The 16337-nt window shown below is 31.4% G+C and overlaps 1 protein-coding gene across 5 annotated transcripts in view; it reads right to left on the reverse strand.

The window, feature by feature from the left end:
- LOC145686440 (sal-like protein 3) overlaps positions 1-16337 on the reverse strand; it is a 298297-nt gene that overhangs the window by 280811 nt on the left and 1149 nt on the right. The window lies entirely within an intron of this gene.

A 16337-nucleotide genomic window follows, 5' to 3' on the forward strand; every position in this document is an offset into this window, starting at 1 on the left:
AAAATATGTATAAGGTAAAAATATCGCTGAAAATTTTCTGATAAAAATTAATAAAGCTCAAAATTAAATGCTTCAGATATGTTATAAAATTATACAGTAACAGCGATATAGTTCGTAGATATTTTCTTGAAGACGAATTTAAATGTATGCCCAGATTTGACAATTTATGATGATGTGTCAATGAAATCGGAAACAAAAAATGAATTCTGCATAATACTTTACAACGCCTTTCATTTAAAAAAAAAAAAATATGAAATATTGTAAAATGTAATGTAATGTAGAATGTAAGTAATGATAATTTTCATAATCTTCATTCATTTTCCTTTACGAGATCAAGTGCGACTGACACTCGATGATATTATAAAAGAAGTGAGGAAAGGATGAGGCTTATTTCTCATAGGCCACGTCCACGGCAGATAATTATAATCCAATGAAAACTTATATAAGTAGTACTGCGTGACTTAATACGATAAACCATATTAGTTTGGGCAAAGGCAAACAGGCGAGAAAATTGAATTTAGAATTAACTTTATCGTCTATGAGAAAAGAACAAAAATTAGCATATTTAAACAAGAAAACTACAATATTTTCCAATAATATTTTTCATTAGTACTTGGTAAGACCTTTAAAACGAGCCTCCAGTACAAAATATAATTCTGGAATATAAATATTTTGATTGTTCAATGAATTTCATACAACAGAACGAATCTATCGTTAGGAATGGACATACTGTAACTACGTCTCAGCTTTCGAAAACCTGACTTTTAGTGGGATCATTTTGAAACCGAAGAAGAAGCGGACAAGCTTTTCGAGAACTACAGTGAAGTCGAACTCGCGCCTACGAGCTCTAAGCAAGAAGACAAACGGTTAAATATTTTCCATTAATCTTACTAATTGCCCCCCCCCCCCCCTGTCTTGCTTTGTTCTGCTCTGAAATAAATTGAAATAATGCAGTTTTTAAGTTTACAATAAAGCTTGCAAATTGCCTGCACGCTAGCTCCACCTATTGGAGTCAGGCAGACATTCGGCGCAGCTAGAGACACCTATTAGGGAGTCTTTGAACTATTATGAATTAGCGGTACAGACAGGTTGAAATGTTCTTATATAAGGCGAAAAGCGGAAACTTCAGTTTCTATATTTTAACAGATAACCCAGATGAAAACGGCTGTTTGTAGAACGAAATATAGGCTTTAAATAGTTTATAGAATTGTCACACAGATGGTGTTAAAGTAAAAGTAAAGTAATAACAGCTACTAATTGTTGCTATGGACTGATAAAGAATGTACTTATTTTGAAAAAAAAAAAAATGGTTTCATTATCTTTCAGAAGCATGTTTAATATTGAAATATCTAAATTGTATATATATATATATATGGAGTTTAATCTGTAAATTAAGTCCCGCAATCGTAATGTGTTCTAACTTAGTGTGAAAACCTTGTTACTGCAATCATAAGTATACAAATGAATATGATTTCTTTTTTCCCGTGTAGCTGTATACTCTAGAGAGCATAACTTAATTTCTCAAAGTGATTAAACCATACGAACACTCAAATCCATTACCTACATTAGATATTCATTCATAAACAAATACATACTTGAGAGCCAAGAGAATAATATCTAATATATTTTTGCTAGTACAGATTCACATCTACCAATAAACCAAATAAGAGTATGTGCAAACGTTCTGTGGTACTTTGAGCCAAGATTTATTTTCCAGCACTTACAAGCTCTTAAATTATGACAGTTCAATTCTATCCAACTTTATCAAATACGGGGAAACTGCACAAACTACACACAATTGTTCAAATAACGCTACACTTTTGGGTTTCCTCTGATATAATTGGTATTTTACTGGTATTATGATATTTTACTTTTAATAGCTTTACAAAACCTCTACAGAAGTTATCAGGTAGCCAGTTGACAATTTTAAATAATAATTTTAATCTGTTTTGTATGTGTAACAAAAAAACCAAATTAACTTTGGAAGGCAAACTAACAAGAGTTTATATATATATATATATATATATATATATATATATATATATATATATATATATATATATATATATATATATATATATATATATATATATATATAGAGAGAGAGAGACAGAGAGAGAGAGAGAGAGAATCATATATGTCTTATTTTAAAACACTGAGCACAATATACTAATTTTTTATGTAGTTTGTAGAAAATTAATGTTGAAAGATTCATGTAAATGGAGCAAAGTATTCATTTTATAATACCTCTTTGTTGGTTGAGTGGTTAATGCGCATTGAATTGTTTTATATATATATATATTTGATTTGATTCCCAGTGGGGATACTCACCTTGGATACAAACCCGAGTCTTTTCGATTCCACTTAACACGAAAGATCCCGTCTCATATAACCTCGATGTTAAAAAGGAACTTATAATTCTATTTGTATTTTGTGCATCTAACTTCCTAATTAATAGGACACTAATAGGAGCAGTATAGGTCTAATATTAGTTAAGCCACATTGTCACGTTAGAAGAACTTGTAGCTGTCATTAAAAAAAAAAAAAAAAATTGAAACCCTACTATATTTGACCGTGTACATAGTCTTGAAAGGGTCATAAAAACATTTTTTCCATCTTGCAACTACGCGCAACTTTCTGGGACGTCTTGCTTGCTACCTGCTATCGCCCTCCCGCTGACATAAAAGAAAAGCCAGTTTCGCCGCTCCCGAAACAACGGATTCTTTTGGACAGGGAGGGAAAGTGCACCAAAATACACGTTTTTAACGAGGAGGTTCACTGTTTGTCCACTAGACTGCAGTGCTGCATGTGTGGAGAAACTTTTCTTGCCTTCAAGAAGTTGTAACATGTAAAGAGTAAATAAAAAGATCGGGTTGCAAGTTTTTTTTTTTTTTTTAATGACAGCTACAAGATTCATTTAACGTGGCAATGTGGCTTTAGTTTTAACAACTTATTGGAGCTAAAGACTATGAATTAATGTTCCTCACGAGAGGAAGACTCTTTCATCTCGTCTGGACACGAGAAAATTTAACAAGTCTCCAGAACAACACTATTTCACCAACTCTTAGATCTCAAACATTGTTTTCGTGTTACCAGATTCATAGTATATAAATAACTATAAATTGATAAAGTGGTTTTGCTAACATAATGGAGAAAATTTATCAACGTTTAAAGATACGGAAGCTGGGCGCACTCCAACAATAATTCTGGTTTGAGTATTGTTACATCACATCTTTTGTAGATCTTTAATGATGCGGAAGAATTCTGAGAATCCCTAGATGAAATTACGAAAAAAAATAGTCTAATAATTTTGTACATAAATTTTTACGAAACTAGACGGGAAAAAAATTACAAAAACTAGACCAAACAAGCTTTCCGAGAATCTAGGTGAGACTATAAAGAAGTCTTATAGAATTGAGACGAGACGAGATAGGAAAACCTTATTTCTTGTCTCGTGGGCAAATGCTCACCACGAGGCCTTTCAGAAAAGCGCACTTTCAACTGGGTGAAGCTTGGTAACTATACCAACTCCTAACGCATCATTTCTGGTTTTCTAGATTGTAGTTCGATATCTCTTAATTCATATAGTTTCCCGATTAATTGTCTCATGATGCTGTGTTTTTACTGAAACTTTTTGTGCCTCTACCGGGAATCGAGTCCAGAGTCATACTCAAGAAAGACGTCATTTCTAATTATTATTTTTCATGTAATAAATTCTTCCATTCATGTTGGATTAACCAACAAGAATATTTAACCCTCGCTGCTAGTCTAATGGCTAGCGCGCGCACGCTTTTAGTGCACAGGGTCTCGAATTTGATTCCCGGTGGGAGAGATTATTGAACACACTACGATGTAGTTCGGATTCCAACTTAAGCTGTAGGTCTACGTCTCATATAGCCTGAGTTAAATTCTACATAGAAATATCTCATTAGCTTTGAGCTTTAGCTGAATGCTGTAATGAATTATGATGGTATTAAAAGATATACACACGGAAAATAGTTTTCTTTCCTGTGAATCTAATCTGTTTTAATTTAACAAAAATGTGAATCGAAATGTATCAATTAATGCATCGTTAAAAACCTGTATATAAAAATTACTACAAAATATTAGAAAAAATGGAAATAAAGTTATATCATAGTCTTGACTGCGTTTCGACTAGGGAATTATATTTGATGAGCTAAAGTATAGTATTTTTTTTTATTATCTGTTGAATCTAACGTTTATTTTCAGCATTAAGGTTACATAAAAGATGGGTTTTGCTCATTATAGCTTTGAAAATAAAAAGACAACTTAAACAATACATTATAATTATATAATGATCGAAACAAACTTCATAATTACTATGATGTGTATGATGAAGGCAATGATACAATGCCGAAACCGTATCATAGATTAGTAATGATAAGCGTTTGCTTTATCAGGTTTAATTTTTATTTAAGAGATTGGTCTACAACTTAACGTGGGAAAAGAATCGCGTACAGTCCCTCCGGTAGTCAAACCCGGATCTCACGCATCGAAACGGAAAACATTACCCGTTTAAGAGTCTTCAACCCGGCGAAATTAAAATACCGCTAATTTTACAGTAATTATGTGATATCTTCAAATAGATAAAAGATAATTGAAATATGGAACAAGAGCGCCCTAGACAATATTATTTTGGGTGAGATACCGTTATCACAAGTCACCTAGTGGCTTTCCGTTTTCAGCTGTTTAGAGACTCAAAAATAAATGCCGATTTTCAAAATGGCTCGAAATCGAAAGCAGATAAGTGAGTCGTGATAACGGTTTCTTATGTAAAATAGTATTGTCTAGGGCGCTCTTGTTCCACGTTTCGATTATGTTTTATCTATTTGAAGATATCACATAATTACTGTAAAATTAGTTGTATTTTAATTTCGCCGGGATGAAGACTCTTAATTACAAAGAAAAATTTCAAATCTTTTGATTAATTTTTGTGTTCTTTGCATGTATGACTATAGTATTTCTAAAGAAAGAAAGAAATAACGAAAACGGCTGTAGACGTGAAGTATCGAACCGATGCTCTAGCGTCTATTGACGACATCGTTCTTCCCTCCTCCCTTTGGAGCCGTCTGAGTTGAGATCTCTCGCACTGTATTCATGACTGAACTCTCACACAGACACTTCAAAAGTCAATGTGCCACATCCAACTTACTAGCTTTTTTTCCTCTAACGTTTATATTTAAAACTAAATAGGGAAATACATAAATAAGTGAAAGTATCATATAAGGAACACATTACATGTTATAACTGAAATACTTTTTTTTTATATATATATATATTGTAAAGCAGAAATTGGTTTATGATCGAAACTTAATATTTTTCAATTTAATGGTAACTTCCACATCGATAATGGTTATTAGTTTATTATACGGTATTGCTTTAAGTTATTTTATATTATATACAAAGCAATTAACGAAGTTTGTTAAGAAAATCTAAGTTCTGTGAAATGAATTAATAAATTATTTTTCCAGTTTCTTTCATATAGTGTATAGACATTTGAGTGTCCGGCAATAATGATGTCATATTCCAATATCTTTCATATAGTGCATGAGTGTCCGGCAATAATGATGTCATATTCAAATATCTTTCACATAGTGTATAGACATTTGAGTGTCCGACAATAATGATGTCATATTCCAATATCTTTCACATAGTGTATAGACAGTTCAGTGTTCGGCAATAATACCGTCATATTCTAATATCTTTCATATAGTGTATAAACATTTGAGTGTCCGGAAATAGTGATGTCAAATTTCAATATCTTCCATATAGTGTATAGAAATTTGAGTGTCCGGCAATAATAGTGTCACATTCCAATATCTTTCATAAGGTGTATAGACATTTGAGTGTCCGGCAATAACGATGTCATATTCCAATATCTTTCATGAGGTGTATAGACATTTGAATGTTCTGCAATGATAATGTCATATTTAAATATGTTTTCATATATTATATAGACATTTGAGTGTCCGGCAATAATGATGTTATATTCCAATATCTTTCACATAATGTATGAATATTTGAGTGTCCGGCAATAATGATAGTGTATAGACATTTGAGTGTCCGGCAATAATGATGTTATATTCCAATATCTTTCACATAATTTATGAATATTTGAGTGTCCGGCAATAATGATAGTGTATAGACATTTGAGTGTCCGGCAATAATGGTGTCATATTCCAATATCTTTCATATCGTGTATGAGTGTCCGGCATTAATGATCCCATATTCTAATATCTTTCATGTAGTGTATAGACATTTGAGTGTCCGGTAATAATGATGTCATATTCTAATATCTTTCACATAGTGTATAGACAGTTCAGTGTTCGGCAATAATAGCGTCATATTCTAATATCTTTCATGTAGTATATAAACATTTGAGTGTCCGGAAATAGTGATGTCAAATTTCAATATCTTTCATATAGTGTATAGGAATTTGAGTGTCTGGCAATAATAGTGTAACATTCCAATATCTTTCATAAGGTGTATAGATATTTGAGTGTCCGGCAATAATAATGTCATATTTTAATATCTTTCATAACGTGTATAGACATTTGAATGCCATATTCAAATATGTTTTCATATATTATACAGACATTTGAGTGTCCGGCAATAATGATGTCACATTCCAATTTGTTTATATAGTGTATAGACATTTGAGTGTCCGCAAATAATGATGTCATAAACTAAGGACCCGAATTTTCAACCTATACGAAAAACCCCGAAGAAAGTTATATATTAGTTTATTTAATATCGTTTTGTAGATACTATTCAGCTTATTTCAACGTTTTTGATTGTCTTCCATTACCTTTTAAGTTATTCGCAAAATAAATAAATAAAATAAATAAATAAAAAAAATTTAAAAAAAATAAAAAATGTTATGGAAAGCACAATAAAGATTCACAGCTTAGTTTCTATATTTCCGATTTTATCTCTTTATGTTTTGCTGTTGTTCGCGAAAACTGAATAAAGTATAATGAAGAGATTTCACCGAGCAAAGATTCTTAAAGGTTATGTGTGGTAGTTAACCTGAAGTAATTTTCTTACATATTTCATACTAAGGCAATACGTATTCTTACAACAATCGTGATAGAGTGTTGCCTACGAGATGAGAACAAAGTTTTTTCTTCGTATATTTTGTAGAAGTCTTGTTTCGTCTCGATTCGTCCTTTAAAATATATATATATATATATATATATATATATATATATATATATATATATATATATATATACAAAAATTAGACTATATCCAGATTTTCCTTTCTTACAAGTGTCACGAGAGGTTTACTAAGGGTGTGATACACGGAACAATATTTCATCCATGTTTATTATCGGTGTATAGGCCTATTGTGTAACGACTTGCGTATTTTTAAACGTTGACAAACAATTTTCATCATGTTCGTAAATCACTTTATCAATTTATAGTTTTTATTCTATGAATTATGTAACATTAAAACAAGTGTTTGAGACATAAAGGCTTTGGTGAACTATTATTATTGCCCACGAGAGGGGGTTTCTCGTGTTGTCTCGAATTTAAAAATAAACTTCTCGCCTTGTTTTCGAGACGAGACAAGAAATCTCTCGTCTCATGAGCGACACTAATTGTGATAAATATTCTTGTTTTTAATCGATGATTTTGAAGTTACTTTTATTCGACTTGGACGTGACAAAATATTGTTACTTTGTATTTATTTCTTTTATTTATATATCTCCACTGTTTCAAAAGCAGTCAAAAGAATGGGATTTTTTTTAAAAAAAAAATAAAAGCAGTATAGTCGGCCACGGGAACAGAACCTGAGATCTAAAAGAGAAATGTTAGACGTCTATCAAATCAAAATTATATTAACTTCAATGCAACTTTAAGCTGCCCGTGATTTGTCTAATTTTTGATCTAAATATTCCCTGCGAGTCCTCTTCCCCAATACACACTCAAGTTACTATACCCTATTATCCAATATTGATCTGTGCAAGAGGAGAAAAAGAGAAAAAAAGTATTTCTCACAAAACATCAATTAGTTAGTAAGTTCTCAGTTAGTAATTTTATTTGAAACAAAGATCAATTTCGAAAGTAGAATGAGTTAATAGAGGTAAAAATCAATATGGCAACTACTGATTCTTTCTAGGAAGTGAAACAAATTGTTCTAGATACAACAATGAATTATTGTGTAAGAAAAACATACATATGCGTAATTTCTGTAAGCATTAGATTATTCATATCAGTGTCCCCCCTTTTTTTAAATGTGAACCTTCTAGAATTATTATTATTATTATTATTATTATTATTATTATTATTATTAACTAAAGTTTTGAGTACAGTTGAAAGGTATTTAATAGGGCTACTCTGAAACATAAGAACATTAACACCACGAAAAAGGAAAACCTAGTCGATCAGAATATATATATTAAAAGTACTCTAGCACCACGGCTTTCGAACTTGTCTAGATCGGTGTTCGAACCTGAGATCCCCCAATTGCGAAGAGTACACACAAAACCATAAATCTACCTTTTCCTTAAAAAAAAAAAAAAAAAAAAAAGTTTGTAGAATCATCAACTGCTACAATAAACGATCTGCTTCATTATAATTTTTTAAGCATTGTATTGAAATACAATTATACGAAAATTGAAATAGAGAAACGAGAAACAATTTCAAAATTTACACTTTATACCAACTGACACTCAGAAGGTATTATGAAAACAGAATCATCATCACCCTTTGAGATAGATATGTTTTTTTTTTTGACTTGCAATGTGACCTTATATAACGCAAAAATTGACTGAGGTTAAACTATGCAAAGATGTTGGGGCTTTATTTTAAAAAATTCCGTTTTAGCTAATGTTATTAAACTCAACGCGTGCACCATTATTAATATTAAATCACTAAACGTATAGCATATTAATGCCAAAAAAAATCGCAATCCCAAGTCTCAATAACATATATGACCTTAGAGAATATATCTTTCGTAATCCGGGTCAAGATAGTAACTTGAGGAAAGAAGGATTAATTTTTACATAAAAGTCAGTGCATCAGATAACTTAATCGGATTCGACCTTCCTCTCGGTGTGATTCGGACCCCTACGTTAATAGCAGGTTCCGTCCATCATAACCTTGATGTTACATGAGGACCAAAACATGAAATTTCTAACTGAAAAATTCTTTAAATTATATCAATTTAATTTTTAAAAAATAACATTGTAATTAAAAGAACAAAGTATTCCAATAACTCATTAAATTAAATTTTACAAGACAAAGTACCTAGGTCACTTAATTCATTTTTTAAAAAAATATAAGTATCATAATAGCGATTTCATATATAATTGAATACTCGCTGTAGAAAACGATGTAAGTTCCACCTTGAAATTGTTTCACTTATTTTATTTTTTGAATACGTTTATGTCTTAGTTAGATTTTCATACTTGGTTATATGCTAGGTTGTAAGCAATAGTATTTTCTATCTTTTTGATGCTGGGGCACAATTTACTATCTTTTGTTTCTACTGTGAGAGTAACTTTTGTGTTTGGCACTTACATTGCTTTTTACAGCGAGTCTTCAATTATTCTTTTTGGTAATTAGAAGATTAATTACATAAAATTAAAATAGAAGATAGTTCCTTTCTCTTTTTCGGCCTTAAGTTAAGGAGATTTCCGCTAAAGGTTATTTCCTTTCCGAATTCACAGTTCGATCATCAAAACTAATTTTTCTCTTGATTATATGACTGAACTATAAACTTCGAAATTAATTTCGATATCCTTACGCCATAGAAGGATTAATATTTCGACCATGGATGGACACTCCTTAACTGTATCTTAAGAGGTTTATAGAGTTATAAAATGGAAATATGGTTATGTATGGGTGTGTCTGAAAATTTTAACACATTAGCACCTATGCAGGGATAGAGGCAACTAATGCAAGAAGTAGATTTATAAGCAAGACATTTTGTTTCGTTTCGTAAAGTTTGACTCTTTTAAGAACAATTCTTCGTTCAGTTACAATAGCAATTTTTGGCTTAGTATAGTTTAGAATTCGCTTTTTCTCGTGCTTTATATACGAAATTGGAAAATAATATAGTTAATATATATAGGGCTAGGCTATACCCGTAATTATGATATTTTAAAAAGTTTTATTTAAGTTCCTATATTTTCTAAATTTTTAAAAAATATTAGACTGTTTCCATCAAAATGGAATATTTTTATAATGGGCGCATACATACTAATACTCAAAATATGTTGAAAATCATAACAATTTTCATATAGTGTACTACAAATGAAGATTTGTTACACCGATGTGTGTCGTAATAACGCACTTGGCTTTTTTTAATATTTGTATTTTAACATCAGTGAGGCCGATATAATAATAATAATAATAATAATAATAATAATAATAATAATAATAATAATAATAATAATAATAATAATAATAATAATAATAATAATAATAATAATAATGTGACATATGCCTTAAACAACTAAATGAGGCATTTTAATAATGCACAATATGATATCCACTAAAAGGAAACCGAACGAAGTTCATTGTAATAGTGCTTCAATGATTTTTTTTAAATAGTCTTATATAAAATGTTTTAGTTAATGATGTTTCGTCTTTTTACGTAGCTTAACGAGTCTCTAAAAGGAGGAAAAGGAGTCTAGCTTTAGAATTCTGAATTTCGTAGTATATTTTGAGACAACGGTTTTTAAATGAAGCTACATAACAAATATTAAGAAAAGGCTACTTGCAATTCTATTTTGTTTTTTCTAATGAAGGAAACAAAAGACAATATATATTACATTTTAATATGGTCTAATAGTAATGGTCTAATACTAAAAAAAAAGTATTACGAAAGAAAGTAGTTTATTTAAGATATTGTTTATGGAGCTCAATTTGATCAATCACAGTGTATGAATGGAAAAGGTGCTGCTACACGTCAGAATAAATATCCCACAATCACTGACCATTTTGCCCCATAGTACTTTCTAAATACTAAAACACAACAAAGTCCAAATATTAATATAGGAATTCGCCTTTTTGTTCTTCAGATAATTCGTCGGTGAAGGGGCGAAATAGCATAACTTGAAAACGCGATTTTGAGTTACGATGGCCATTAGTTAACCTGTCCTATCAACTATAAATACCAGAATTCCTTATATTAGCAAGGGTATAAATGTTCTGAAAATGGTGTATCTTGAAATATGTAGCATGATAGAACGTTGAAGGAGACATTTTAAATGTCTATCCACTAAACTTCTAAAAATCAAGATACGTCACTTTTACCGACGAATTATGAAGAGAAAAAATGAAGAATATGCAGAGTTCCTGCTACTGAAAAAAAAGAGAGGAAAGCTAATGCAATTTTGCAAAACTAATTACGTCAAAAGAAAAAAAAAAAACGTACCCGGCAAGTTCATAAAAACAGTAAGTAATAAATAATAATTATCCGACGACTTTTTAAAGCGGTAATTTATGACTTTAGATATTTCTAATTAAAGCATAATGTATTGCATGTTTGACTTCTGGGTACAGATACTACATATTAGCCTATATGACAATAGAATGTTAAGCTTAGTTATTGACACTCTTTTACAGATAGAGTGCTAATGTATATCATATTTAAAAGAAATACAACAAAATAATTAAAACAAAAAAGTTATTTCAGTTAAAGATTCAACATTTATAAATAGAAATAGCAGAAATATTTATAGGAATAGAGTTTTTAGCATAATTTTATTATTTTTCTCCTTTCTCGGACAAAAATTAACAAGAGAAATTTAATTAGTGTAAACCGGCTCATATAGTACCTTTCGCTATGCAGCTAAACAAACAAATTAATCAAAATATTCAAGTATTACGGAAGTTTTCTTACAGAGTACTTTTTTTTCTTTCTGTGGGAGATCCGGGTTCAACTCCGGCGAGAGTTCATGTAGTGCGGATACCACGTTAAGCTGAAGGTCCACGTCTTACATAGCCTCACTGCTGAAAGGGACGCTAAACTGAAATCAAATCAAATCAAAAATCTTTTTTTTTCTTTCTTTTCTTTTTCAATGTCTATTTGAATCTGACTTCTGTAAGTTCTGATTGCTGAATCATTTCCCAATTACCAACAATTTGTATCATAATTACACACACACACAAAAAAAGAAGAGTTTTTGGGGATACTCATGTAGCAGTGTTCTGCGTTCATGAGTCCGGTTTCGATCCTCAGTATGTATGCATGTATGTATGTGTGTGTGTCAATTGGACATGAAGAAGAGTGTGTGTGTTACGGTTCGACTTCAACGTTGAACTTTACGTCCCGCTTTATATATAAAATTTTGCAGTAAAACGACGTTAAACTTCAAAATAAATGTCAAAAACACAGTTTTAAAAAAAATTAACAATTTTGGCAAACTATTAAGCACTCTCTCTTATACACACAATAAGCTTGCTTAAGAAAATTGAAAATTCGTATGTCACTGCAGATAAAACCATGAGCGAGAGAAAATATACCATATTAACGAATTAAGATATATTCTATGATTTAGACTTCTAACGTGGGCCGAAGGGTACGTTGCCCTTATAAGAAGTATGGTAAAAGACTAGTTCGAAAACTTATCGTAGAAATACCTTTTGATCCTACCAGTAAGGTAGGAGGATAATATAAAGCTGGATCTTAAAATGACAATATAACAATATAATCTAGAACTGGATTTGCTTGGCACAAAATAAAGAAATCTAATAGGAGATAAAAACAGTGTTTGTTTCTATGGCGGTGAAATCTTCAGTTTTTCAAAGCTGTAAAAGCTAGCTTGGCCTCGCGGGGTTCAAAATTAAGATTCACAAACCCGTTTTTATAATTAAAGTAATCACGTGGATTTTTTTTTTTATAACGATAAGAACTTTTTTTTAGTTTAAATATTCTCGCTTAGGAACTACGAATACCTTTAATAAATAATATAATCTGACTAAAGCAAACCCTTATTATTACTTGTTTGTGTTAGAACTTCGGCAATATACTATTTCATTGCTTTCATCAGACATATCATGATACATGTTTAATGAAAACAATGCTAAATATTACCGAAATTGTAACACAGATTAATAATAATTGTACGTGTTCGCTTTGGTTAGATTTTAAGTTTATTTAAGAAAGAAATGACATATTTTTCAGTATATTCATAACTGGCATATGAAATATATGGGTGGAGGAAGTGCATGTTTGAAAATAGCAAAACAATATGTTAATACTTAGTAATTTACCAAGAATTTAAAGATATCACACAGAATTTACCTTGTCTTGTCAAAACACTACATTCAGATAAACCAAGATAACCCACAAGAAAAACAAATAAACGCTGCAGGAAATATTTTTTTTGTTTGTTTTTCGTATTATTTCTTCCTTATTATTAAACAAGGAATCATTATTTAGGAGCAAACAAGTTCGTTGAGCAATATATGACTAATTAATAAGCATATTTTGAAATTAACAAAACACATAGCTTTTGAAAACCTAAACAACCAAATCATATGTAAATATTCTTGGCTTGCTTGGCCTTCCTTTTAATTTTTTTTCCTTATTGTTGCTTTTTGAAAAATTTAATCGTTCGTTGGAGGAGATCTGGTAGCCAGTAATGCCTTGGAGGGAACTTTTGACAGAAAAATGATACATTTTAAATGGAATTCATATGTTATTTTATGCTTTAAATTATAATTACGGTATTTAAAAAACAGCAAAATAAAGAAAACTAATAATCTCGCTGCTGACGTCCGTATTAACCTCCCAATCAATCAATCAATTTTCGTTACAAAACACTACATTAGAAACATACAGTGGCGGCTTTCGAGGGAAGTCACATCAGTATAAATAAATAAATAAATAAAATGGTATCACTGCAAGCTAAGGGGAATAAAACTCAATTATGTACTAATTATAATATACAGGAATAGTACATTAGATAAGTTTTTACGCTTAACTTCTAGTCATAGAAATTTTAACTTTTTTTTTTTACCGATCTGACTTTCCTCGGAGTAACCACTGGTTACATACATATATACTCAAGATTTTTTTGTGTGTGTGTGTGTAAGGAAATCTTATAGCCTATTTTCTCCAAAATTTGAGGGAAACGACATCAGTCAATGATTTGTACAATATGTCATTGCTCATGAAACTTCCCATTGCTCGTTGTCACACTTTCTTATTTTATTATCACAAACAAATGTTTCAACGAATAACTAACTCTAAAACACATAATAAAACAGTTTTTTTAATATGCTAATCTTTGAGAATAAGAGAACTCACGATTGAGAGCAAGAAAACTTTTGTATAAAAAGTGAATTAATACAATTCATAAAAAAATTAGTAGCACTAATCATATTGTTAACATGTTTCCAATTTCTCTTATTTTTTTTGTGAAATCTGTTCATTGATAAACCACAGATTAGCTGTATTTTCCGCAAATTCTCTAGCGATACTAGTAACTATTATACTTCAACTGAATACAAATACAGAAACTTCACTAAAAATTGTAAAATAGTGTCAATAGTATGTGTTTGACTTCGCGAGACATCTGTAAGTTTCTAACTGATAATAATATGCATATCTATACTTCTATATATATAATGTTTCGGATTCTTCATGTGTAGCTTTTCCTTCTCTCTCTTTCTTTCCCAATATAACGATACAATGTAATCACTCAGGTAGAATCAAAAAAAAAAAAAAAAAAAAAAGTCCTCACAGCGGGAACTGCACACATTCGTTGCCCAAAGCGTTTTCTTGAGACAAGCGCCCGTAGCAAAAGAGATTTTTCTTTCTGCGACAAATAAAAACAAGTGTCACCGCTTTATTTCCCACAAACGATTTGCATGTCTCTTTCACTAGGATATTTCACTTTCATGAAGTCTCAAAAGACTTGAGAATATTAAGAGGTTTCTTGTCCTTTTACCACTATTATGAAATTATGTCGGAAATTCGTGAATTCACATCCAGTAACAACAATGCACTAAATTTGGAATTTGATATGAATTTAGCATGCACACTGACACACTCAAAGCAACACCAAAATACTTCGTGAAGTTCCAAGTTCTACTTCCGTTGCATGAACTTCTAAAAACTGAAATGGATCTATCGGTACAAAGTTCTTTCCCTAAATACTCCGTAAATGTATGTATGTATGTGTGTTTTTATCTAGGTTAGACAAGACACTGTGTCTAACTAGAATCCCTACGAAATTGGAAAGGGTTTCGGAGTGCTTTAGTGGATTAGGGGGGATGGGCAGAAGGGGGGTATGTCAAAAGAGGAGGGACCTTGTGTAAGTGCGTCACCGCTTGTCGACTTACACAAGATCTCACTTCCCTGATGGGTACACGGCCACGGTTCCCTAAACACACACACACATACACATACATTCAAGCACATGTGTTTTCTACCTGTATATATACATATATGTTCGTACGTGGAAAAACGGCTGGAGCACCAGATTGAAAAAAAAAAGTCTGAAACAGTCACATGTTCTTTCGAAAAAAGTCTTGCGTAGGATGCTCCTGTAAACATGTCCTTTTTTTTCTTTGCTAATGACACAAGTCTCTAGTATCAAGCAAGCACATGTGTTCTGGAAGAGTAAGTCCTTCTGACAAATTCTGACACCGTCACATTTGGTGAAGAAAAGTCAGTCAACTAACAACAATTAGGAAATTGTTCACATATCCTTAGCAATTGTCGTTTATTCTAATTTCGAGCGTAATAAATAGAATACAGTTAATTATATTTCATATCGGACTCCGATCTCTTCCCCTCCTCACTGGATGACGACAAAAGTTTATCCAAAGTATCGGTCACTGAGGGAACCACTTCCCGTCAACATCTCACGGAAGAGCGCCCGCGTGCTCCAACCAAAAGAGCCAGGCAGACAGACCACCACGCTGATCGGTGAACACTTCCTAATCACACACGAAGAGATATACCACCAAAATTCACATTTGACTTTCCTCTTCTTCTTTCTTTGTTTCTGAAGGCGGAAATTCACATTTCTCTATATTGCTATGTGATATCATAACCACAGATATTCAGAATAACACATCCAAGCTCACACATCAAATAAAGAGTTAAGTAAAACTTTGATCGTCACTACAAATTGAAAAAAAAAAAAAAAAAAATCGAACAGATGTATCACACAACACAAAACATTTTTGGGGGAAAGGGGATGCCAGAGGGAAGAGAGAGGGACAGTTCTTCTTGATCACACGACTTAACATTCACATATGATTTTCTTAAAAGATAAAGAAACACAGATATCACCACAACACACATTAACGAAGGTAAACACACATCCAAATGTTTTAAGAACACT

This window comes from Thermobia domestica, chromosome 1 (genome assembly GCF_964235325.1).
Source record: "Thermobia domestica chromosome 1, izTheDome1.hap1.1, whole genome shotgun sequence".
Taxonomy (NCBI): Eukaryota; Metazoa; Arthropoda; class Insecta; order Zygentoma; family Lepismatidae; genus Thermobia; species Thermobia domestica.